Below are 24,914 nucleotides of genomic sequence, written 5' to 3' on the forward strand. Positions count from 1 at the left end.
AACTGACGAGTGACAGCCTGAACCACTGACTGGTCATCTGGGGAAGGACCCAGTCAGCTCTGGTAACACAGGGGAAGGCAATTCAGCTGTGTGACCAGAAGGGGTGGAGCCTGGCTGCGCCTCTCTTAGACTCCATGTAAGGGCTGACTGCCACTGGGGAAGGGGCTCTGATGGGAGATCCCCTCCTCTGTGGAGTTTTTCTCTGTGAGCCTAGATGGTTGGAGATGGGTGAGCATTCCTTTCCCGTTTGACCCTTTTGCCATTCCACTGTGCTGATCTTTCTGACTGTAACATTTTCCTATTTACATCTGATTCAGTTGAGCTGCTTAGTTTGGGTCATACTTACTCTGCCTTACTGTTCTGTTTCTTTTTAATTTTTAAGTGAACAAATGCTAGTCTTTGAGAAGTTAGAAATGAATAAACAATGCCACATCTTAGAGCAATATTTGGCAGTGCAGGTTTGCATATAAGTTCAGTACTTTTCTTCTTCATATTAAATGATCAGACCAGGTGCCTTGTCTGCTAATTATCCCAAATTTCTCCTTGCTGACCCAGCCCTCCACCAGTATCACAGCTCTGTTGGGCAATGCAGCTGCTGGTGCACTGCCCAAAATGCCTTGGGCTCCTGCAGGCCTCGCAGCCTCACACCATGCACCTGGTGCAGCAGCTCTGGCTGTTACTCATGTTAACTGATTTTTATTTATATATTTTTTAAGAAGTTGTATCTTCTTTAACAGACACAGTGTTAAACTACTGGTCACCTGTCAGCATTAATCAGGGAACTGCGTACAAGGAAGGTGGAACTGAGGAAAACCAAGAAAGCTCCTGCGAGCATAATCAGTGTGTTTGGATGGGTCCCACCCTTGGCCTGAGGGGTTCTCTTGGCTCTGGATGGAAGGTCTGTTCATTTGTTCTGGGGTGGGAGAAGTACAATAACACAAGGTAATATACAGATAAACACTGTGCAGCCCCATTAGTGAGAGAATGGCTTGGTGCTGCAGGACTTCACAGTTAAATTCTCATTGTGGGGGGACTTAAAGTGCTCCACATCTCTGAAAACAGAGAGCAGAGGATACAGGGGATCGCGTTTATTAGAATACTTAAAAAATAAGATGAAGTGCTATTTTCTTTCATCTTTCTGTAAAAAAAGTAGAATTCTGCCTTGGGGTGCTTCTGCCAGACCTGAGAAAGAAATGTCAATGGTGCAGTTTTACTTTTAATTTCCAAGTAGGAATGCTGTTCTCAGAGGCGTACTAGCTTGCTGGGATGAGGACCCATTTGGCTGTATGACCAAGGCCATTTAATTGAGGGCTGGAAAACAACCCTCTGTAACCTCTCTCTCATATACCTGGAATATTAATGAGAATAAGAAGCAGCGCTTGGTCAGATCCCTCATTTTCATTAGTGTGTTTATTAGAGCTCACAGCCTGGCTTTTCTGTTCAGTGCTTCTCATTGTCAGTCTGTCACCAGTGCTGTTGTTCTTCTCCTGCAAAATGGCAACATTGGTTTTCCTGCTTTGGAGCCCATTCTGACCTTTTCAGCTTTCCATACAAAACTCTACAGGCTTTAATTGAGTCTGAATGGAACTTTAAATCTGGTCTTGCAATGTTTTATGCAGTCTATGTATTAAAATTTAGAACAGGAAATGAATATATTTCGCTACTTTATTTCACCTGTCATTACGCTTTAGTTTTACTTTCTGCTGTCTTATTACAGTTGGTTTACCCTTCCAAACAGCTTTTTCAGCTCTTAAAACTCATTTAAAGTCTGATTATCTTTTTTTCAAAAAGAAGAAATATTAATATCCCCTTAAAAGTGTGGTATTTATGTATAAATGTTGTGTTTATACCAGTAATATAAAAATACATTGGCAGGCAACAAGTATGTGCTTAATCTAAGGACTACAACTTTATTTCCTTTTTTAGCTTGGTTTTCCAAGTGGAACATACAAACCGGTGGCCAGCTCAGTGTGAAGTACCTGCACATGACATTAGACACTATAAGTGAATTGTCAATGGTGAAAGACTTATCTACGGGATTCCATTTGGAAAATAAAAAAAGTCAGAGGTCAACAGATAGGAACTGTAGGCACAGCAACTTTAGAAGAGAATAGAAATTTGCAGCTTTTCCTTTACAGGTTTGTGTAGATGAATATGAGGAGAGCAGTTGTCTGGATAAGGTAACCACTGAAAAGATACTCTATTGAATGTTAATAATACCTTCCCCAATCTAATAGGAATTTGAGAAATTTGCAGAAATTCTTACTCTCTTTAATATAAAGTTGGCTATAAGACATAAAAATTGGATGAGATTTGGGAATGGAAGTGTGTGATACAGAAATATCTAGCTGGAAAGCAGAACAAATGGAGATGTTTTTTCATGAGTCTTTTTTGTCCTTAAAACAGCAAGAAGTCTGCTACTTCTGTGCACAGGGGAAGCTGAGAGGTTCACAAACACTTGCACTTGAATTCATATTTAGAAATAGCTTTCTGCTTTTTCTTCGTGTGCTTGTCTGTCCAGCTATAATTATCCATCCTCCTTTTTCTCCATTTACATGCTTTATAATGTTTAGCAGCTATTCCAAGAAGCAGCTTATTCCTGTGTGACAAGATTTAATTAAACTTCCAGTGAAATAATTAGTGAGGGTATTTCAAAAGGCTTTTTAAAATCAATGCCGCACTGAGGTCCAAATAGAGTTAACACTGTCATCAGAGATCAAAGCCACCAAAGAACGTGACTGAAAATTAAACCCCCAGCAGCAGTCAAATAAAGAAGCACACTGAAGCGGTTGTGATTTTCTGCCTCTTGGGTCCTATCTACAAATTGATTTGACGTGGAAAATTTCCCTCAGGAAGCTTAAAAAATGGTAAATTTCCATTAGTTACATAGCAAAGAATGTTCTTTCTATAATTTATAACCCATTAGGAAATGTTTTGGGAGGTGTTTGCCTCCTGTTATCTGTGTTTTCTGCTTTGCCATCAGACCAGCTGGAGGTTGGTTTGGAGGCTGTTTGCTGCCTTGTGGAGTTCCAGGCCCAGAAAGGGGTGAGTGTGGAGATCTTCAGAGGAGCAGGGAAGAGTGGAGTGCTGAAAGCATGGAGGTCCCCTCCCCCCCATCGTGTGCCATAAATCCCAGCCTAGAGGCATGTTCTTGCTTATCTCAGGTCTCAAGAGATCAAGGCAGAGGCTCCTCCCTGTAACTTGTGGCCTGCCATTTACCCCAAGGTCAGTCCTCTTACCCCTTGCGGAGGAGTCATCTGTATTGAGAGCAAAATCCTAGTGCTGCCCAGGGACTGTACTTAGCTAAGTGCAATCAGCAGTTGGATCTAGCAGGAGCTAGATCAAGGTGCCTTGTTCAGCAATGCAGGCTGCAGTGCAGTTATTTCTCCAGCACTCTTTAGGCATCACAGTATGCAGATGGCTTCTGGATTTCATGGCTTTATGAGAGTGCTTAAGTCACAAGCTTAGCAAGACTTCAGAGTGGCTTTTTGTATGTTCACTAGGGCTTTTCAGAGCTACAGTATTGAGTAGAAAACAGAAATTTCTCAAAGGATCAGAGCAGCCTCAGTGAATGAGGGGTGTGGTGTGTTAGGGAGTGCTTCCCTGCAGGTGGGGAAACCCAGCTGCCTGTGTGCCACTGCCCTGTGCAGCTCATGGCTGTGTGTTCTGCTCATATCAGGGGGCAGGCTGGGATATTTGTTGGTTTCTGTTGTGTTTATAACTCTGCTCTGATTTAAATTGCCTGAAGCTAGGGACTGCATCTCTGGGTAGAACTCTGGTGAAAATATCAAGAGCAGCTTTGCAGGGAGCAGATTTAATAGGTATGTGCTATGGGTTGCATGTTTGTCATCTCTTCTGAGCTGTGCTGTGCTTAGTTTGAACTGTGAAGATGTGAATAATTTATTCAGAAAGTTATGCTAACTATGTATGGCACAGAATCCCAGGGGATGAGTAAATAATTAATATATACATTTCTTTTGCAGCTATGTCCTTGTTTGAGCCGCTCAAGTCTTGCTGAATATGCTGAGCAGTCAAATGCACTCTTCTGTGCCCTGTATCAGGGTCCCTTCAGTGTTTCTATGCTGAGGACTAGTAATTCCTTTAAAGCCTCCTTAAGAAATTCACCTAAATAATTAAAATCAAGAACAATGGAGTCTGTTTGTGATGGTAGGTTTGAATGAAATAAGATTGAAAACAAGCTGTCAGCAGTAGGAGAAAGTGCTGGCACTAAGCAGGGTCAAGTACAGTCTGAGCAGGTGTGGTAGGAAGTTGCTGCAGACTATTAACCTGTGTGTCCCCAGGGGCTGAACACCTCCAGGTGCAGTCAGTGCTGATAAGCAGCTAAAAGTCTGTTGTTTGAAGCAGGGATTCAACAGCCGAATCTTATGATTGAGAATGAAACTGTAATACAGACCAGTGTTACCGCTCCCTATGGAGTTAACAGCATTCGCCTGCTGCCTGAGAGAATCCAGTGTGGTCTTGTACTCTCTTCAGTGTGTTTGTTTTTTGCATGAGATTTCTGGATGTCGTTCTCTGGGTTTCTTCTATTTCCATTTCCTTTTTTTTTAAGGTTTGTTTAAAAAGCCAAGAAAATGTTATGTTTACAATCTCAAATATCACAGTGCCTTTTTGCATCCTTTGAAATATTTCTGAGAAAGATAAAAGCCATTTCACAATGAAGGATAGTAGTAGGAGGCTTGAACCTCTTAAATTACCATGTACCATGCTGTCCATTGATTACTGTTTAAGATTTCTTTCTTTAATCTATCATGAGGATAAGCGTTGAATGCAGTAATAAGTAATAGTACAATATAGGGCTGATGATAGAAACAATAATTGCTTGTTTTTGAAGGTGAGAACTGTAAGACTTAGTAGCCTTAGCTACTTGGACTCACTCAGATTCATAAATGTTGCATTCAAATAGAAGAGACTGGTGTCTGAACTTCTGTTTGTCTCACAAAAATGAGACATGTTAAAAATAAGGATTGTAAATATTGGAACTAATCCCACTATAAACAATGTATGACTGCAATAAACTGTTATTTCAAATATATAGTTGGTCTTTAGGTTTGTTTAATAATCTTACACTTAAATCAGACCATAAAATAATTCTATCTGCAGTCTCATCACTGGGAAGGGATATAAGGGGATATAAGCTAATTGAAATCTTGTGGCATAGTTCACTATTTTCAAAATGAATATTCAAGAAATTTTGATTTCCAAATATTCAAGAATTTTTCACAGATGACTAGTAAGTTGTCGTCTTACTTAATGCCCTATGATGTGTAGTAGCTACTGCACAGTTCAAGATTTTTGCTCACTATGAGTCCAGAGTGTTTTGTAATTATTATTTTTCTTTTTCTAGGGCTGCTGAATTATTTAGATGTGGAATGGGTGTTCTGACAGCAAGAATTATGGTAAAGACTTGAGATTTACAAGGTAATGAGAATGACATCTGCTTATGTGAAAGGAGGGAAGGGATTTGAAGAAAATTTTTGTTCTCTTACCTGTTATTTGGTAAACATTGTGGGTGAACATTGCATTCACCTCAGCAATCATGCTGAACTGGTATAAAGATACCCACGGTGTAGCAGCTCTTTCATTAAGATTTATGCATATAACAAAAACATTTTCCTAAATGCCCTTTGGGTAATTAAATGAGTGTCTTTGTTGTACAGCAGGCTTTGAATAATGATGACGTCCTGGGAGGTAATCATGACTCCCAGCAATCACAATCATAATCTTCAGAGAATGAAGATACAGCTAACCAGCATCCCCTGCTGCTATCTGTGAATGAGCGAGGTGCTCGGCATTTTGCTGGATGAAAACTAAATATTTACAGTGAACATGGCTCCTTAGTGATGTAGGCTGAGGAGTCAAAGAGCTGTGAGGCTGGTGGACAGCAACTGCATGCAGTGGCTGGAGCACACTCAGATGTCCTGGGCGGTGCTCCTCTGCAGTTGCTCTACGTAGTGCTCCCTTGTAATGAATACTCTTATTTAAGGAATATTCTTAGGAGATTTACAGCTGTATGTGGAAGGAATTGAAGCAAAGGGCTTGTGGTGAAGTGCACACAGTGGTCTGAACTGAGTTAACTGCAGAATGCAGTATTGGAGCACCAAGCCTTCCCCGTTTGCTTCATTTGTTTGTGCCTGCAGATTTCTGAGTTAGGTGGCTCTGTTACGTAGACAGGTCCAAAAGACATTGTATTGAAGTGTGTGGAGACATAGCTGATGCATTTAATGAAGGAATGGGAAGTCTAGGAACAAAACTAACATGCAGGACAAAAAGACAGAGTTCCCTGGAGCCTCTATATCCACTTAAATGCTTTTTCCCAACCGCTTGCTTCTCTGACAATTGTTCTTAGTTGTATCTGTCATCGGGGATCTTGGAACATTTAAGCTAGATTTCTGGGTGTTTTCTTATTTATTTTTTCTGTTTCATTGCTATCAATACTGATTCTAGTGTAAATATAATAATTTATTACATTTTTATGCTGTTAGAAGTTTACCTGTCTGGAACCACAAGCCTGATTATTGTTGTTATTTGCTGAAGTAGAGACTCTGTGACATAAAACAGGCAGCAGAAAATGCAAGAGCTTAGAAGTAGTGCTCCAGGGAAGAGATGATGGTGTGTGCACTACACAAGGGGCAAATCTCACCAGGAGTACACAGACAGATCAGGTCACCAAAGTCAGAATAAGAACTCATCGGTGCACTTCAGCTTGCAGAATTTTTGATGGGAACAAGCTTGTTATTATGTTTGCAATTCACATCCAGTTTGCAAACCATCAAGGTATGGGACAGACTGTAGGATGCCTGAAGGGAATGGGATGCAAAATAGAATTACCTCTGACCATAACATGTTAATATTTGAGACTTTTGCACAAAGTGTCTGGGTTGAACATGTAATGCAGTTCATGTTTAAGCAATCTGTGGCTGATAAAAAGAGTCTGTGCATGGTAGAGATGAGTGGGTTAAGTTCTAAAAGAAGGAAGGTTTGGATAAAGATGCTTCTGCATGTTTTCTTCTCCTTTCGAAAACTTAGCCATAGGGAAAATGTAAATCTTGGTGGATAAGTTAAAGATGACTTGAGGCTGCTGTCAGTCACTTGATGCTCCTAGAACAGCTGCTACTAAAGAGCTTGTTTGCTTCTTGTACCTCTTTACTTGCTCTTGATAGCCACTCTTTGAAGATTTCTTCTAAGCCTGTTTCTGTTGAGAGCGATGACTGCGGAAGTGGGGGTCAGAGCTGATGGCAAGTGCTGTTTCAGCAAGCAAAACTTAAAGATTTTTTTTTTAATCAGTAAAATGTTCACTGGTATGACTAATGGTCCAAAGTGATGGAGTAAGATCATTGTTATCACTTCTTGTCTATTTTTTCAGCAAATCCATACATTCCTGGTTTTTTTGTTTGTTTGTTTGTTTTTTCCTCCAGCAGACCTTCTCATATTCCAAGAGGGGAACTATCTGTGGGTGAGAAACTAGGCTACTCAGTATTTGGTAGCCTAGACAGTGAATATCTGTAGACAAAGCAAGCCTAACAACTGCTCCCCTGCAAAAAAACCTACACCACTGAAGTCAAGACATTTTAAAGTAGACACAGATATTAGTGAATCAAAAATACAATGTGAGTCTTTGATTTGTTTGAAGGGGCTTTGGCTCGATTCATAATTCTGGGATTATCATTGCCGAGTTCTCTATCAGTTAGTCTTCTGCCTTGTTAGAACACAAAGAAGTCCATCCCAATGAGAAATACTGTGAGAAGGTTTTACTTTTGTACCACATGAAGATGGGAACAAGCACAAGGAAGTCAGTTCACCCCAGATCCAGTGGCATAGGGCATGTGGAGAAAGCCGACATCTAAAAAATATTACTTGGAGAGATGGGATATCAGGCTAACTGTGATTTTAAGAAGGAAATAAAGGAGCATCTGAGGGACTGTATGGGATAGGAGTCTTTAGATATAGCCAGTCATGTAAAAGAGAGAGAATGTGCTGTTACAAACATGGAGAAAGGGAATGGGGATGGAAAGAGCTTAATTTGTTGGATTTCATTGAATGGTTTGGATGAAATCCACAGACTGTTCTTTGTTTTCATTTCCCAGTTCACCCTTCCACTGCAACAGTCCTCTTGCAAGCTTCTGGTTAGAGAGGCCTGCTTTCAGAATGCAATGGAATTAATAAAGTAACAGTAGGGAAGTGTCATGCTGGGCACAACTAACATTTGCCAGAAAGCTGTGGTTATACATGAGAAGTGACCTTACGGTTTTTGTGACTTAAAGAAAAATAAAGATTAAAAAAAAATCCTTTTTCCAGGACTCTGGGTAGGATGCAGCCTGGCACCAGCGATCCCAACCCATAGAGCATATCACGAAATAATTGAAAAATGGAGCATTGTTAAAGCTAATTTTGAAACAATGTGAAATTTTCTGGTTGCTTCCTTTTTTGCTTCCAAGTTCTTCAATGGTTTAAATACCACCTGTAGAACAATAGTACCATTCACTTAGTAATGTGTCTTTTTATTCCTGATAATAAACATGTTGACTACAAAAATAGCCGTTCTACTTGTGATCATCAATCTCCAGCTGAATTTCAGACAAAGAATTTGGCAGATCTCCAGCTAAAATATTAGACAGCAATTCAAGCAGTGATTAGTGTTTGTTGCTTATACACTTTGTGCTTTTAAATCTCCGTATTGCTTTTGATACTTTAAAAAAACAGTAAGATATTGTTCCCCTAAAACACAATCTGAAGTACCTCTAAGCTGAATGTTGCCATATTTTTGCATGGGAATAAATCTTCTGGAATACAAGAACTAAACACTGCACAAGAAATTTAAACATGCATGCAGAAGCAGAATGCTGCCCATCCCAGGTGGTTTGCACTGCACTTGTTTGACCTGAGCTTGTTCAATTCACAGCCATGCTCTTGTTCAGTTTGCTAGAGAGAGGTCTAGGTTCTTACTTCAGTTTCTTTAGTTATTGCTGTGCCTATGCAGTGTTTGTGTGGTATATTATAGAAGATACAGTTCCAAGAGAGACATATGCAGTTTTTTCCAAGTCAAAACCTGGTCATTGAATGGATGGAAAAATCCGAACTTATGGCCTCATCCAGAGCCTCATGTGGTCAAAGGAGCTCCATTCACATAAATCATTTTTTCTTATCAAGCAAGCATCTGTCTTGTGGCTTCAGTGGCATATGCTTACTTCAGTAGTCCTATACTTAAGTTTTACTTAGTGTTGGATGCTCTTCAAATCATTAAGGTTGGAAAAAAACTCTAACATCACCAAGTCCAACTGTCAACTCATCCACCCATGCCCTCAATCCCTGAATTGGAATTTTGGTCTTTGTTGAGACAGCCTTGGTTCCTATTGTTTTAGAACACTCTAGATTTCTGACAGATTTCTGACTTAATCCATCAATCCATTCATTTTTTTTCCAGTGTATTAAATTAAAATTATATTGTGTCATTTCAAATAAATGGCATTCAGCAAAACCTGAAGACTGAAGTTCTGCAAGTTGGGTGCAGTAACCCCAGATACAAATCCAGGGAGCAGAACTTGGAGGCTAGCACTGCAGTACATTTTTGCCTCCTTAGCATTAGGAAGCACAGGGATGCAGTGATTAACTGCAAAGAGTAAATGTACCTGATTTCTGATCATAAGTCCATACTTAATTTAAGGGATATTTTAGAACTGTCCGTTTGAAGGATTAGCAAGAGGAAGAAAGAAGCATTGTTCCTTTATCTTCAAGCCACACGCAAACTGCGGCATCCAAGGACCACTTTTCGATAAGCTCAGTGTGACTTATCTCCCGATTGAAATACACATCGTTCTTCCCTTTAAATGTATCTCGGGATTCAGATTACTTACAGCTGCTCCCTTTCTCAGTCTCCTAACTTTTTTTTTTTTTAACATGCAGAGAAAGTGATTTGCTTCCAAATATGTATCTTTTCATAACATAAATTCATGGAGAGGATGGGCAAAGATGTATATGCTTGGCTGAGCTAATGAGAAAATGACTCAGTCTGTGTGCCTAACATCTCCTTGTATCACATAAAGTGTTTGACAAAGAAAAATGGGTTTTGCTTTAAATACTCAGAGCTGCCACAATAACTGATCATATTTTGTAGATTACAATAGGCTTAAAACAACAATGAACCGGGAGCCATGCAGCCAGTTCTGTGTGAGGTTATAAATACCAGCTGCAGCTCCGTAACAAATAAATCCCTGCTTTGAATCTACGTCGAGCACATTTTGGAGAAATGAAAAGTCTTAATTGAAGGAAGAGAGCAGAAATGCCAAGCTATAACCTTATCGCCTCTCCTGAGAGAACATTCGGGATACAATTTGGGCAATTGACTGTTAAAATTCTTTTAATTAAAAAGCAAAAAACTTGTGAGGACAGCATGACTGACCTGCTTCAGATTCGGCCTTGTGTTTCTTCTGCTCCTAGCTCTTCCCTGTGCCCCACTCCATCCCCCCACAAACAGGCAATGCATTACGTAAATGTAGTTGAATTTACTTTCTTTTCAGATTGTTTCTCCTCCTTCCTTAAATGAAAACATCTTCTCATCTGCAGGGAAATGTAACACTGACCTCTGTTATTTAACATTTTAGAGTCCTAGAAAATGAGCTGGGGGAAAGGAGTTCATACCTGGTGGTGTAATAAACAGAGAGCATTTCCTTGGTTAACTACAACTTAATGAAAGTGGAAAATGTAAGACTGGAAAATGAGAGGAAGTATCAGTATTTCAGGAAATTTCCATGCTGTTTTCTTCCTCAATAAGGTTTTGCTAATTTTATTATTTCTACAGGTGGAAAATAATTTATTTTTAGGTATTCCTAGGGCAGGTTTGGCACGGTTGTTACAAATATCATGAGATGCCTGTCCCATACAGTACATCTGTAAGGTTCCAGATGTATGTATATGCCTCTTAATCAGCTTAACTTTTGTATGGTGACCTCGTTTCTTATACTATTTTTTGCATGAAAAAATTGCTATCTTATGATCTGAATTTTTAACTCTAAGTTAGATCCTAAACCAGTGGAGTTCTACCTGGCTAAAAACAGAATTAAGGTTTAGATAAGTAGAAAGTTGACTTAGTGTTGTTTTATTAACCCCTTATTGAGTAATTTAAACTGTTTTGAAATCTATTTTGTACAAAAATTGTAGCCTGTTTACTGTGCTATCTTTATACTGATTTGTGAAACCTTCCTGTTTATTGTACTGCACAGAAGAAATAATTGGCAAAGATTATGTATTTTATATTCTTTTTTTAAAAAAAACAAAAACCATCTGCTTTAGCTAAGTAAATTAAAACACTAGTTTTATGCTTTCAGTCCATCCGAATTAACTGAGATTGCATTGAGTACCTGTATGTGCACAGATGCAACAGGTAGAAAGGATTTACTGCATTCTTTACAAAAATTAGATGTTATTGATCTCCTTTAAGCGTGACTTGTTAAAGATGCTGTTCATTGCCAGAGTTTTTCTTCTGCGATGCTTGTTTGGTAGACTGAACTTGCTTCAGCCATCTGTGGGTTCAAGCTTTGTCAACTGAGAGCAGAATAAATAAGATCTGCTGATGATGGAGCAAATGTTTTGGCATGTACAGAACAAATAACAAACAACTCCATCCGTTTGGCTTTGGATTTGGTGACATTTAAAATAGCTAGCCAGGTGTCTGAATGGTTGTGTTTTGAAACCTCGGAGGAGACAGGGAAGACCTTTCTGTGGTGATACTTTCATATATAAAAAAAACTAGTAGCCCTATGTGGAAATGAGATTGTGCTGCAAGCTCTTTGGTATCCATTTCAATGGAGATCCTGCTTGGTGTTTATATATTGCATTCTTAACAAGCCTTGAACATTTTTATAGTTTATTCAGTGTGCATTCAGTGTGCAAGTTTTGGCATAGGCAATTATTTCTATATTATTTTAATTTCTTCTGCAGGAAAGCTGGTGATCCAGTTAGGGCTTGCAAGTGACAGTCAGGGGAGGATGAGGGGAGAATTGAAGGTGGGTCGCTGGCCTTGACATTTGACCCAGAAGTTTATTTTAGAAGCATGTAGCATCCTGCTTGCAATTTCCTACATTCACAGGTCAGAGATACAGCCAGGCTGACCGTATATATATAACAGATCCTTTTAAATTAGTGTCGAATTCCAGTACTATGTAACCTTTTCTCCAGGCCAACCACTGTGCAAAGTGAAGCCACTTAAGGAGTGGGTTCCTTGCGCTGCTGGCATGTCTGTGCTTTCCTGCAGTCCCTGAGCAGTGCCACTAGATTCAACTTAGGTCCTTCTATGAATATAAAAGAAGAGAGAGGCTTCTTGCCAAATTCCCACTGGGAGATGAGGTGCTTTCACAACAGCACTGCTTGGCTCCACATAGAACACATGGAAAACCCAAAGGTGGCTGTGAAGGTTGTGCCTTGGGATGGGAAAGCAGCCTGAGGCTGTTCCAAGGATCCATGCTGTTTAGCAACACTTGCAGCTGTTGTAAGGAATACCTTGAACAATTTGCAAACAGCATTTTAAGTGCTTTTTTGCAGTGGCGACTTCTTGCTCATCCCCAGCTTCCTGAGCCATGCCAGCACGAACTGCCCACATGTGCTGCTCAGACACACAGGTGCAGACCTGTGTGTTCTGGTGTGGCTGTTGATCCATGGCTTTGTGAAAGGAACCCAGTTGTGCTTCTCCTGCTGGGAAGCTGGTTTGCATGCAGCTGTATGTCTTTTAATAAAATTAACTGAAATTAATTAGCTAGTTCCTCCTTAGCTCTTCTGACAGTGTAATCCCATGTCACAAGAGCACCACATTCAATTTGGCACCAGCTGCTCACAAGAGAGGCCTAGAGATAAATGAGCATGTAATCTAAATTACCTCTGAGCACTTGAAAGACCAGCCCATCTAGAGTAGGTGAAAGTCGTTACTGGTGAGCTGACAACATTTGGTCATAAAAGGTAGGAATGCACAGTTTCCTGGAAACCAGGGAGGGAGCTGATGTTTTGTCTGGCTATGTCTTTGTCTGTATGTTTCCACCAGGGGGAATACAGGTTCACTAACAACATCTTTTCATCTGCTCTAATTGAGGAAGATGAGGTTACAGTTTGTATGTTTGGTAACTGAACATTTAGCCATTCAAATATTCAGTGACATAGGAGAAATTTTATTTGGAGAGCATTTTCTACGTCCCTTGTGGCAGAAGTCATGTAGTGGAACGAGTTGTTTGTGTGCTGATGCTTAGAAGTAAATCTCGCATTTTAGAAACAGAAGAAATTGTGTAAATCAGTGCCACATCCATTTGTAGCATTAGAAGATGAAAAAATAAACTCTTCATTAAAAAAAAATTCTCCTCTGAGAAGAAAACTGTGCTGAGGTCAGAGGGCTAACTTTTATTTGTAGTTACTATTCATATAGTTATGCTTTATGCTTTAGCCTTCATAAATTTACATTGCACACTACTTGTAAAGAGTACCATCTCACTAAGAAGTTGTTACTCTGGTGATAGTCAACCTTAAATATGAGGTTATTCTTTTTTTTTTATTTTTAATTTACTGTTTATATATTGGGCTGAGAATCCTTAAGATGTCTCGGTGCAGGAGCTGTTGACATTTTGCCTTGTTTTGTTATGATCAGTGGACTGCTTTGCAGAGAAAGAATCCCATGTTCCTTTCATGGCATTTTGTGCTGTGCCTTTGAGCATGGAAATATGCTGTGTATCAGGTGAACAGATATTGCCACTAGACAAATGTATGATCACAAAAAAAAAAAAAATCCTGTTGCCAAGCCAATCGGTGTTCAGCACCAGTTGCGTTACGGTGGTATGTGCCTCTACTTTGTCTGTTGTAAGAAATGCTCTATTGGTAACTAGGAAAGTGTTTGTCACTTGGGTTTTTTCAGGTACTCTGTACCTTCTGAGACAGAGGACAGGTAGTGTTATTTCTTTGGCATCGCTGCAGCATTGTGTAAGAGGTGCTGTAATGCACATCGTGGCTGCAGTAAGTTGGTGTGCATGGAGTGGTTCTCCCATGTTCCAGGTGATGCTTCGTACAGTGGGCCTGTGTGCCTCCTGGGCCTGTGGCAGCATTGCCATGTAGTCCTGCTTGGGCTGCTCGAGGCATTGTTTGCTGCAGGGTAGGATTGCACAGAGGATCATCTGCCAGCTGTAGCTGCTGGGAGGTGTAAATCATTTGGAGTTGCACCCAAGCTGGTGGTCTATGACAGCCCTAGAGACTCTCTCTGAAGTCTGAGCTTCCCTTTGCCTGGCAGTGTGCAACAGCAGAAGGATCTGATTGCTGCCAAAGAGGCAAGTGATAAATACAGAGGCTCAAAAAAAAGTGAGCACAATGGTTTTCACCCTATGGAGTTGTAGGAGCAGCCTGAGAGGAGACGGTGATGTTGGAAGCCAGGTTTGCTTCCCAGCCAGTGCCCCAGACCTATTGCAGAGCCTCCAGCAAGGCTGCATGCTGCTGGTGCCATGGGGTGCAGAAATGCAGCGTTGCTTAAGAACTGGCTTCTTCCTGTCATTTGGGTGTCCTTGAGATCAGTACAGAAGTCCATCTGCAGGCTTGCAGAGGAGAGCAGCATTACCACGGCTGTGAGGCTTCTAGTATCATCAGTGCTGCCGTAGAAATAAGATTTTCTGCTTCTCTTGTGATGGTTGAAATTCTTTGCCCAGATTTTATGGATGGATGAAGTATTGAACACTGTGACTCAGTGTCTAGAGCATGGTGGGTGAATTGCACAGCAGAACTGCTCAGTAAGGCTCCTTCCTGCTGAAGTCCTTACTACAGCTGGGTCCCTGTAAGAGAGGTTTGTGTTCCTAGGAATCAGGCCTGAGTAATTAAATTTTTGAAGCTAATATTTCCATGATTTCTAGATCTTTGAAGTTTTCTGTCTTTATAATGTTTATAAAGCCTGGCTTATTTCTTGTCACTTCAGTCTGCTTCAGTTGTTAAACTAAGTCATCCCTTTACACAGATGCATCTTCTTGCTCCCACTGAGTTTCTAATGCCTGTACCTGAAGACCCTGATAATCTGCCTGTTCCACTGTAGTTCCTCCTTTACTTCTTTGTTACTCTTTGCTTTGTTGTTCAACAATTTTAACGATTAATTTCTCCCATTTCTTCCCCTTTAGCATACCTAAGAGGCTAGCACCCTTTTTGCTGTGTTGTCATTTGAACTGTGGCTGTTCAGTCCAGGATCTTTATGGTCTACTTGTTTGGATTTGCTGTATTGCTACAGATACTTTGCTGGATTTGAGTTTTTGTCTCTTTCTCTTTTTTTTCTTTCCATTTAGAAAACTCTTTCTGTTTATTCTGAATCCAGAAGCATACAAAGCCCTCAGTTTACTTGCAAAAAATTCCTGTGTTTGTGCTCATAAATCTATAGGATCTCTTTCAAATTATTTTGCCTGACAGAAGTGCTTTCATGTTCCATTTACGGATGAATAAGCAAAGGCCAAGTCAGGGGAGTTGTGGGCTGAGTGCAGTGTTCCAGGTGTGAGACCTGTGATTTACACATTTATCTTCCCTCATCTTGGAGAAATGTAATTCAGGCTTTGTGTTTTACACCAGTAAAACAATTTCTGAGTAAAGCTTCAGAATTTTTTTTCTAAATTAATATTAAAGAGGATCTCAACTGTAACAACAGTATTCTGTCATCTTCAATACAAGCTTATGGTTTACCTGCTTTTGGAAAGATGTCATCTTTCCCATGTCCTCCAGGACTGTGCATTTCAAGGATGCTAGCTTTGTCATTAGAGAGTAAATAAACGTGAGTATGGAATTATGATGTCTTACCTTGCAAGACAGAAACTTTGCATCTCTTCTGAAGTTAATTCATTGCTCTTTGCCTTTCTGGGCTGTGGGCAGCAACAGTCTTTGACAACTGTTTGCCATAACCGTAAATTAGGAAGTAATTCAGTGAGCTTCTAGTGGAAAGTGAAGGCTTCTGCCATACGCCCGAGGCTTCTGTAATCCCCCGGTGCTACAAATCAACGTGACCTTGCAATGCCACACGGATGCCAAATTGCCAGCAAGGAGGAGAACCCGGCTCACTGCTGTGTGGGAAGAGAGCTCCGGCTCTGTCGATACCTCCCTGTTCCAGTTGAGACCTAATTGTTTGGGGAATTGGGAGAACCATAAATAAAAGAGATTAAATTCTACTGTTGAGACGGAAGTTTGATTTTAAAAAGTCATGAGTTCAAGAGTGGTCATGCTTGTGTGCAAAATGGCTCTGTGATTGTGGGAGAAATGATTACAGTTTGTAGATAATTTGGAGCCTGTAACTGCTTATGAGCCCTGAATTAAGATGAAGTTGTTCTTTTGTTGTGCCTTCATTTTGTGCTGCTAGGTTTTTCCAGTGATAGCTTTTCCCAGCTCTAGTTGTTCCTTGTCTTGAACTCGGAATGCTTTGTGAACGTGTGCTACCTCAAATGCAGCTGGCTGTGTGCAGTCCTGTGAATGTGAGCTCTTGTGAGATCTAAACAAATCCCAGGTAGCACCTGTTTGGGCAGCGTGCTTTAGGGGAGGGATGTGACACAGAGTGGCTCTCTGTCCCTGTGCCAGCTCCCTGTGCCTGGCAGGCTGCTTGAGCCCAGTTACCATCACGAGGGCCAGCAGCATTGCTCGAGTGGCTTTTTCTTGTAGTACAGCTCTGTGTGCTCCAGCCCAGTAAAACTGTTAAGCTAGATGCTAAACTGAATTTATAATAACATTTCTAAGGACACAACAATGACAATTCTTGAACTGAAGTTAAAGGAGTAGGGATACGGAGAAGTGTGGAAGAGGTTTTAGTTCATGAATGTTTCTTTGTTTCTGGGAAATATGTTAAAAACAAATTCCTTTTCTTTCTTTAGGAAGCTGACACAACATACAATGAGCAAACTGTGCCTTCTGCTGGTTTCACAAACTGTCAGAGCAGTATGCTGTCTGTAACACACACTTTCATTAGAGGTAGCAGTTCCTTGGCCGGGGCAGTTATTGAATTTATCACCCAGACAACTGGCCTGCTGCATTGCTTCCCATGCTCTGCGTGGCCTCTTTTTCTGTAGCTTGCCTGCACTCAGAACTCGTGTGCTGGTTTCCCCATACTGGTCCATAGGGCACAGGTTGGATAAGCCTAAAATTAACTTGATGAAGCTAAAGAATGTAAATTTTTTCTATACAAAGTGCAGAGATGAAACATGATAAAACAGTGAAGACAGGCAGGCGTCTCCCCAAAATAAACAAATGGTGGATTTTCAAGGTGTGTCTTTTAAGAATATAATCTCCACCTTTAAATCTGTGTGTTTGGTTTTTTAATTGCACAGTCTGTAAATAAGACTTTTCTCTGAAGACAATTGTAGTTCTGGAGATTGATTCATTTTCAGATGTTGTAAACAACCTTCAGGGATTTGAGGCTGAGTTATTCTCTGAATTTTGGCTGAGAACTGTGTGCTTGCAGCTCAGGTTGAGTTCCAAGTAGAAGCCCTGTTTTCAGCACCCATTTCTTTCCTCCCAAATGGATCTCTTAGTTGCTCTTATCAAATTTTGCCCAGTAATATCAAGGCTTCTATTTTTTAAGCAGTCCAAAAATCAGTAATGTGCTGAACTGTTTTCCCATATCAGGTACCCACTTAATGCCATTTTTGCATTTGAATATTTTTCCATTTGATCTCTTAAGCTGTTCATACATGCCCCTAAGCACATGTTTTTCTCATAGCATGGCTTGGTTGCTGACTTCAGTAGAGCTTGTGATGTGCTGAATGCTGTGAGTGCTTGCAAATCCTTGCTGGATTTGGTTCTTCAGTGTGATGTATGGAAAATGATTACCTCAGTAGGTGTTAGTCTGTTAGGAAACCTTTTGGAGACCTTACAGGAAATCTTGGTTCTTCAAAATAATTGTTGTTCTGTGAGTTCATCGTTCTCTTTTTCCCACCCGTTTGCCAAGCACACTGCATCACTGACAATGGGAGGTGCTTTAAGAAGACTGGATCACTGGATTAATTATATTATAATTAGTTTAGCAATTCCCTTTGAAGAAACAAAACTCTATTACATAGAAATTAAATCAATTTCTTGTGCCTCAGCGTGTACCCAAGACCTTAGGTGCTTGTGTCCATCAGTGGTAAGAACTGAATTTATATGGGTAAGCACAGAAGCAATTTCCTGTCTGTTCTGCTTCTCAGCATGTAGCCCCAACAGCAGCCAGCCCATTCCAAGATTAGAAACGTTTTTCAAGATTACTTATTTAAACATAAAATTACGTAGTGCTTATTTGAGCTATTTATTATTATACAAATTATTTCGAAGCCATTGGAGTTTTTAGTCTCTTTCTGTGGATTTTTTACAAGGACAAAAGCATTTCTGTGTATATATGATAAAGGTTAAAAATCTTTTCTGGACTAGCTACATTATTTTTAGTTGATCTGGGAAAAAAAATCAGGCCATTTCTAGTGTGTACAGTATTGTTTTGCACTTGGACACTTCTTCATTGAGACACTTCCCAAGATTGGTAGTGATAAAAAAATATTTGTCATCCAGTGCATGTTCAGTGACCCTTGTGAAATGAGTTTAGTTTTTAGATAAGAGTTTTCAAAGTTGTGTTGATAGAAAACAAGCATTTTTCTCACTGTTTGCATTTATAGAAGCAGGAAAAATACAGAGATGCAATGTAGCTAAATTTCAGGGCATGTAAGAGATTTAGAATTGGAAAAGTTACACAGGTATTTTCTTACTGGGATTTCAGTAAACTCAATAGAAGATACTTGTGCATGGCATGGCTCAGAATTTCGCTTGGCCACACACAGAGTTCCAGCATTTAGTTCAAGTTGATCAAAGCTGTTGTAATTTTTTAGATAAAGTTGGTTTCATCTGGAGGCTTACAAGAAAATGTTTACTTGCACCAGTCTCAGCTTTGCTGCTACATTTTTACAGGCTTTTGCTGTAGCCTGCATGCTTGGGTGCTGCTGATTGCTGCTAGAGTGGATATTGACTTTCTGCTGAGACAGACATTGCAAGCTGATGTGTTTTGTTTAACATTTAAAAGCTACTCAGGCAGCCTGAAGTTTGCATCCACCTTGGGAGGGGAGGGACAGAACAGAGGAGCAGGATGGGAGGAAAATGATTTCGGAGAAAGCAATTGTAAAAAAAAAAATAAAAATAGTTCTTGTTCAAAGTCAATACATTCAAATCTGTCTCTGAACAATAGAAAACCGGATTTTGAAAGACTTCTGACTAGCTCCCTGTACTGAGGTCAAAGAAGAAAATAATCCCATTCATGGTAGAAGACGGATCGATAGGAAATCCATACAGGGCAGTGCTTTTTGTGGTGGTTGGGTTTGGCAGTATTGTGCTTGGTGATGGTAAGAGTCGAATGTCTCTGATAGGAGCCTGTGTTTTCAGCACAGAGAAGTGAGAGATGAGCTTCCCAAAGGCTATCAGTGTCATTTGGCAAAACTACTGGTTTTTTTTCCCAGTCTCATTTGGAGCCTTAGCAGGAGAAATTGCAGTAACCAACTCAGCTGTACACCTCTTATTCCTGATTGACAAAGAGCTGTTATCCCAGATAATCAGAATCCCAAACTGTAGAGATAACTTTCTAAGGTTTTGAACAGGAGTGTCTTTTTTGTATAAAAACAAATATTGCTCTTTGCTACAAGGCAGTGTAGCAGTGAAGTCTGGAAAGTACTTTTCTAAAACTTCTTTCTATAACTAAGATTTGTTAAATAGGTCAGCATGAGTTGCCCTCAAAAATTAACTTGAATAGTAATCAATTCAGTTCTTCAGTGGCACATCAGAGGGAGGAGGAAAAAAGCAAACTGAGGAAAGAAACAAATATCCACTTTGTATGGATTTTAGTAACAGAACATTCTCATTTTCATTTACAGATTGTGTTAATCCAGTTCTGTTACTTTATATAAGGGAAAGGTTCTGATAAGTCCTTCCCATGCTGTTCTGAGTGTTTCAATAAAAGATATGTTGAAGAATGCTGCAGACCCCACTCCTTGAGTCAGTTGATCAGTTTCATACAGATAGTGCTTTCAGATTTGGGGACTCAGCACTTTTTCCATTCAAACTCTTCAGAGAGTAGTAACAGAAGAACAAGACTAGATGTTTATCTTTTTCTTTGCAATGTTAAATTCACCCCTAGAATGGCCCATATTATTCAAATAACAATAAATCTGATTTTTATATTGCATTTGATCAACAGTAAGAGAAAACAGAAGTGTTTTCTTTCTGTGTATCTCGGTTCATTTCTTATTATACAAGCTAGAAGGGAGTGGTCAGCTTTCAAACTGAGGTGGCACTGGATACACATGCACTTTTCCATTAGTTGCTGCTTTTTTCTGCTCCCTGCTTTCCATTTGCTCCTGGTCTGTAATATACACATCAGCTGCAAAATGTTTCTCTTTTTCAGCCATAGTGCCAAGATAGCCCTTGATCTTAGTGATTTATCCTTGGTGATATATTCAAGGTTGGCTTTTTTTTTCTTGACTAATCAAGCAGAACTTCTTCTAGGCTCTCGGTAGTTTGAACACTCATTTCAGGAGCTTGGACTTCACAAATGCAGTTTCACTGTGCATAAATATACCGAGTGTAGTTGCCAAGACAAGTTTTTAGAAATTTTCTTTGAGCCTTGTACTGCTCCAGATTCAGCTTTTCCTGGTTTTTCTTTCCCCTGTTCCATCAAGTACCAGATACCCATTCTTTCCATGGGATGCATGTCAGTTCAGCCTTTCCCTCCCAGCTGTTGCTCCTGTATCTTGGTATGAGCCACTTATTTGAATAGTTTCCATTTTGCCTCTGTTACACAAACTTATCACATTATTGTAACTAAAATCACTCACAATATTTCTGCTGACAAAAATGTGAGAAAAATTGCACTAATCCTCTAAGTTTTCATAAAGCAATGCTGGTTTTTTATGTCTCTTTTTGTGTGTGCGTGTTTTTCTTTTGGATGTCTCAATCTGTTTTTATTCATTATTTCATGTTTTAGCGGGAAACTATTTGGAGGAAAGAAACATCTTCACTCCACTTCCGTGTTATCCCATTTCATAGAGTATGCACTGGACTGTGAAAGCTGTCATGACTGTCACGACTGGAGGTCCTTCATGGTGTTAAAAATTAAGACAGCCTTGCAGATCTTTGAATGAGAAAATGAGTAGCTCAATTTTCATGTCTCCCTCTTCAAACTGCCCTAGCTTTAATTTTATATTATTAAAATTCAGTCATAGTGTGAGTACATTAAGTATAGTTAATTCCATTGGAATTTTGATTAAGTGTTTTTAGCCCGCAGATGAAGTTAAATAATATTGCCATGTGCCAGTAATTTTTGTCTTCCAGGATTCTGCCCACAAAGATATTACATTAGAAAGTCAAGGCAGTCACTAGGGTTTAAAGCATATCAATTTGGAAGTGTTTTAACTTGGAAAGAAGCAGAAAAAATGAGCTTGAAATGAATCTGTGTCCAGCCTCATGGAATTAATTCCATTTGAGAAGCTGCGTCTGTAGAGTTTCTCCGGTGTTACTTCCAAAGGCAGCTACCAGCCCACCTTTCTGGTTCTTGACTGGTGAAGTGACTGAATTCCTCACTGGGAATCCTGAGGTTATCAGGAGCCTTGTGGATAAAATTCTGAGAGAGTTTATTGCTGTGATAGAATTGGTATGGATTGCTTACCATCACAATATTGTTTCTGTTATTTATATATCCTGTTATGACAATTTATATAAACAGGCAAATAAGAACAGAACAAAATAGTTCTCTTGTGAAGGGAATTCAAAATTCACTCTGCTAAAGCTCTACATCTCAAAGTAGCCCTCGTTCTGCATCACTTAAGCAATTTGACTAAGTTGACATTAAATATGTTTAGCTTTTTTACAATCCTGACAGAGGCACTTGGATTTGATCTTTATTTCCCATAACCTTTCTGTCTCTCTGTTACCTTAGACTGACTTTCCATTGCATTGGTTCTTAATCATTTGTTATTTTTGTTATAATATTAAGAGCCTATGTAGCAGGTAAAATAACTTGTGCGGAAGGTCTTAATGGCACACTAAGCCGCCTGCTTCACTGAGTTAAGGGAACTCAATATAAAACAAATTTGATTTCAGCTAGTTCTGGCCGTGCTCGGAATTCATTAGCTGTTTAAAAATCTTAGTATTAGATAAATTGATGTGGCTTTGAATGTTGATAAGGCTGCAGGCGTAAATGATGTATGTGTAAAACTGTTAGAGCGAAGATAGGCTTAACCTGTTCTGTCTTCTAAGTGTGTTTGCTTTCACAGAGTCTGGATTGACTCCTGAAAGGGAAATTTACCATCAATACAAAACCCCCAAATATTCTTGCTAATGGGAGACTGCTTATGCTCTTCTCTTAGGCAGCACGTTTTGGTCCTAAAGCACAGCACCTGCTCCCAGTAACTGAGCACTTGCTTGGAGCAGTACTCTGCTGCTAGTTAGAAAAACACATCAGCTTTTAATAGTGAGGTAAGCTTAGCACTTTAAATGGCCAAACTTCTCAACTACATCACCTGGGTTACATTCTGTAATCTTCTGTCCATCTAGTAGCAGTTAAACTGTTTAATAACTGAAAGTTCTATATTGTTTTTCTTAGCTAGACACATGCCTCTCTGTTGAGCTGCGTTGCAGTGCGTGAAACAGGCCAAGCAGCCATCAAAGGCACCTGGGCTGGCCCTGATGAGATGATAATAGGTTAAATTTAATTGATGGGACATGCTATTCTGAATGACTAAAGTTGGCAGTTTGTTACATTAGATGTGCACCTTTATCTGTGCTTTCCTGGGCCAGAAGCTATAAAACTCTGGGCTACATCCTTTATTCAGACTTACTGTATATTCCTAATACTATTGAGCTCTAATATCTTGCTTTATGTCACTGTCATCTCAGCTGCTAGACTCTGGATGCAAGAATTCATCTTCGCTGTGTTGCCCTCATATCCTTTGCACAAGGCAAAAATATTTACCAGAGATAGAAAGAGCAGATGCTGAGTAATATATTTGAAAAATGGTCTATAAATACAGATCTCGATTGACTGGAAATGAAATACTGTGATAAAAATTCCATTTGTGAAAAATGTGATTGTGCCAAGGAGTGCATTGCCTGCTCTAGGGTTTTATACAAGTTGTACAGCTTAAGCATTACTTTATTTTTTTTTATATTGCTAACTGGAATTTCAGGAAAGTATACTAATGGATTTTGGGAAAACAGTTACTGTAAAACTATTGCCAGGTTACACAGCTAGACATCATTGTGTGCACTTCACAGCACTGTACTTCTTATGCCATTTTGGATTAGAAAAGCTTTTAGAAAGGAGGGAAAGGTGCCAGATATGGCAAATTCAAGGAAATAAAAAAATAATGGATATGTATTTGATTTGGGTTACTTCATATTGCTTGTAGTACAAGATCCACTTTTGAAAGTCTTGCTCTTTCAGTTGACAGTGAAACAGCTCATGGCAGCTTTTAGGCTGTTAGAAAATATCACTTAGCTGCTGGGTGTTCCTGTCATTGTGCTGAGAAATGGGCACACCTTAGGAAGCATCACACTGGGTTTATTCTAACTGACACCCATGCCAGCTCTTCAGACAGACTAAGTGTAGGAAAGCTCTAAACATACCTTCTCTTAAGGACAGCTGAAATACCCAAAGACTAGAATGAGTGTGAATAGAGACATGGTATCAGTGTGATTTTTGTCTGTCATTTAGACAGGTTCAGAGGCTCCTAGAAGCAGTGGAAAAAATAAACAAGAGGAGACAGAGCAGGAAGGCTTCACACTGTGGCTCTGGGGCAAGCAGTTCATGGGCTCTTGTGGCAGCGTACAGCTGGGAAGGTAAGGTGAGCTGAAACTATGTTGAGGAAAAGGGCTCCTGCGTGCTTGGTGTCTGTTGTGTTCAGCATGGTATCTCAGAAGGCTTAAGCATGCCACAGCATTTTTTGTGCCTGTGCTTACTTGCTGTGCAAGCTCAGAACACAATAGATATCCCCAGCTGGGGACTTCTGCTTTCTTCTTACAGTTTTCTGGAAGTCAAATTTTGTTCAACAAAGTGTTATTTGACTGTTATTTGACACATGTATCACCCTGGGATCCTTCTTGAGATTGGAAAGGGTTTGGAGGAGTTAGTGGCAAAGTGTGCAGTGAATTCAGTGAGTGGGATAGGAACTCAGACTGATGCTGTGTGTGATGTGAAGAAGCTCTGTAACTGTACAAAGCCATCTTGAGGAAGGTTAGAAGGTACAAAAGCACTGATTTCTGTGGGTGAGGGGTGTTTGGGAACTTCAGAGGTGCATGGGAGACCTCAGTGGAGGTAAGTGTGGAAGGACAGGCAGACCATTGGCTTCAGAGCCTTCACGGTTGTGAAGCAGCTCAAGACTTCGGGTTTTATGAATTTCTGAGAGAAATTTGGTATTGCTTTAAGTATGATTGAATTACAGAGAAAGGCTGAAGTATATTAAAAGACCACTTCTTTCAAAGTACTGGGCATCTTCAGATCCAGACCACTGTGTTGCAACCAGTGCCAGCCAGAGGAGCTGCTGCCCAGCCATGGTGCCAGCCCCTGAGAAAGGGGCCATTCATCCAGAGTGACCTTCCAGTCTTCAGCTGTTTCCTAAATGTGCTCTCCTGAGGTGCTGTTATTTAACTGCAGGCATCAGGGCTTGTTCTCCCGCTGGCTCTGCGGCTGTTGCTCATTGAACAGGTTGGAGCAATCGACGTGGTTCCTACCGGGCTGCTGCTTCAGAAAGGTCATGTACGCCCCAGCAAAGTCTGTCACTCGCCTTTTAAGAACAGTAGGAATCAAATCTTCTCAGTAACTGTGACCAACAAAGCTACGGGAGATGTTTTGCAGCTTAATATTCTATTACAGATCAGAGCCATTGGGAAAACTTTTGAAGTAACATAAGAAAGAA

The 24,914-nt window shown here is 40.1% G+C and overlaps 1 long non-coding RNA gene across 1 annotated transcript; it reads left to right on the forward strand.

Annotated features, from left to right (window-relative positions):
• Window positions 1-82: 82 nt before the first annotated feature.
• LOC109370219 lies at window positions 83-23,837 on the forward strand. The gene is made up of 4 exons (XR_004161493.1): window positions 83-228; window positions 738-898; window positions 5,366-5,439; window positions 23,714-23,837. It is a non-coding gene; the product is annotated as an uncharacterized LOC109370219 (long non-coding RNA).
• Window positions 23,838-24,914: the final 1,077 nt, after the last annotated feature.

Source organism: Meleagris gallopavo, chromosome 16 (genome assembly GCF_000146605.3).
Source record: "Meleagris gallopavo isolate NT-WF06-2002-E0010 breed Aviagen turkey brand Nicholas breeding stock chromosome 16, Turkey_5.1, whole genome shotgun sequence".
Classification (NCBI taxonomy): domain Eukaryota; kingdom Metazoa; phylum Chordata; class Aves; order Galliformes; family Phasianidae; genus Meleagris; species Meleagris gallopavo.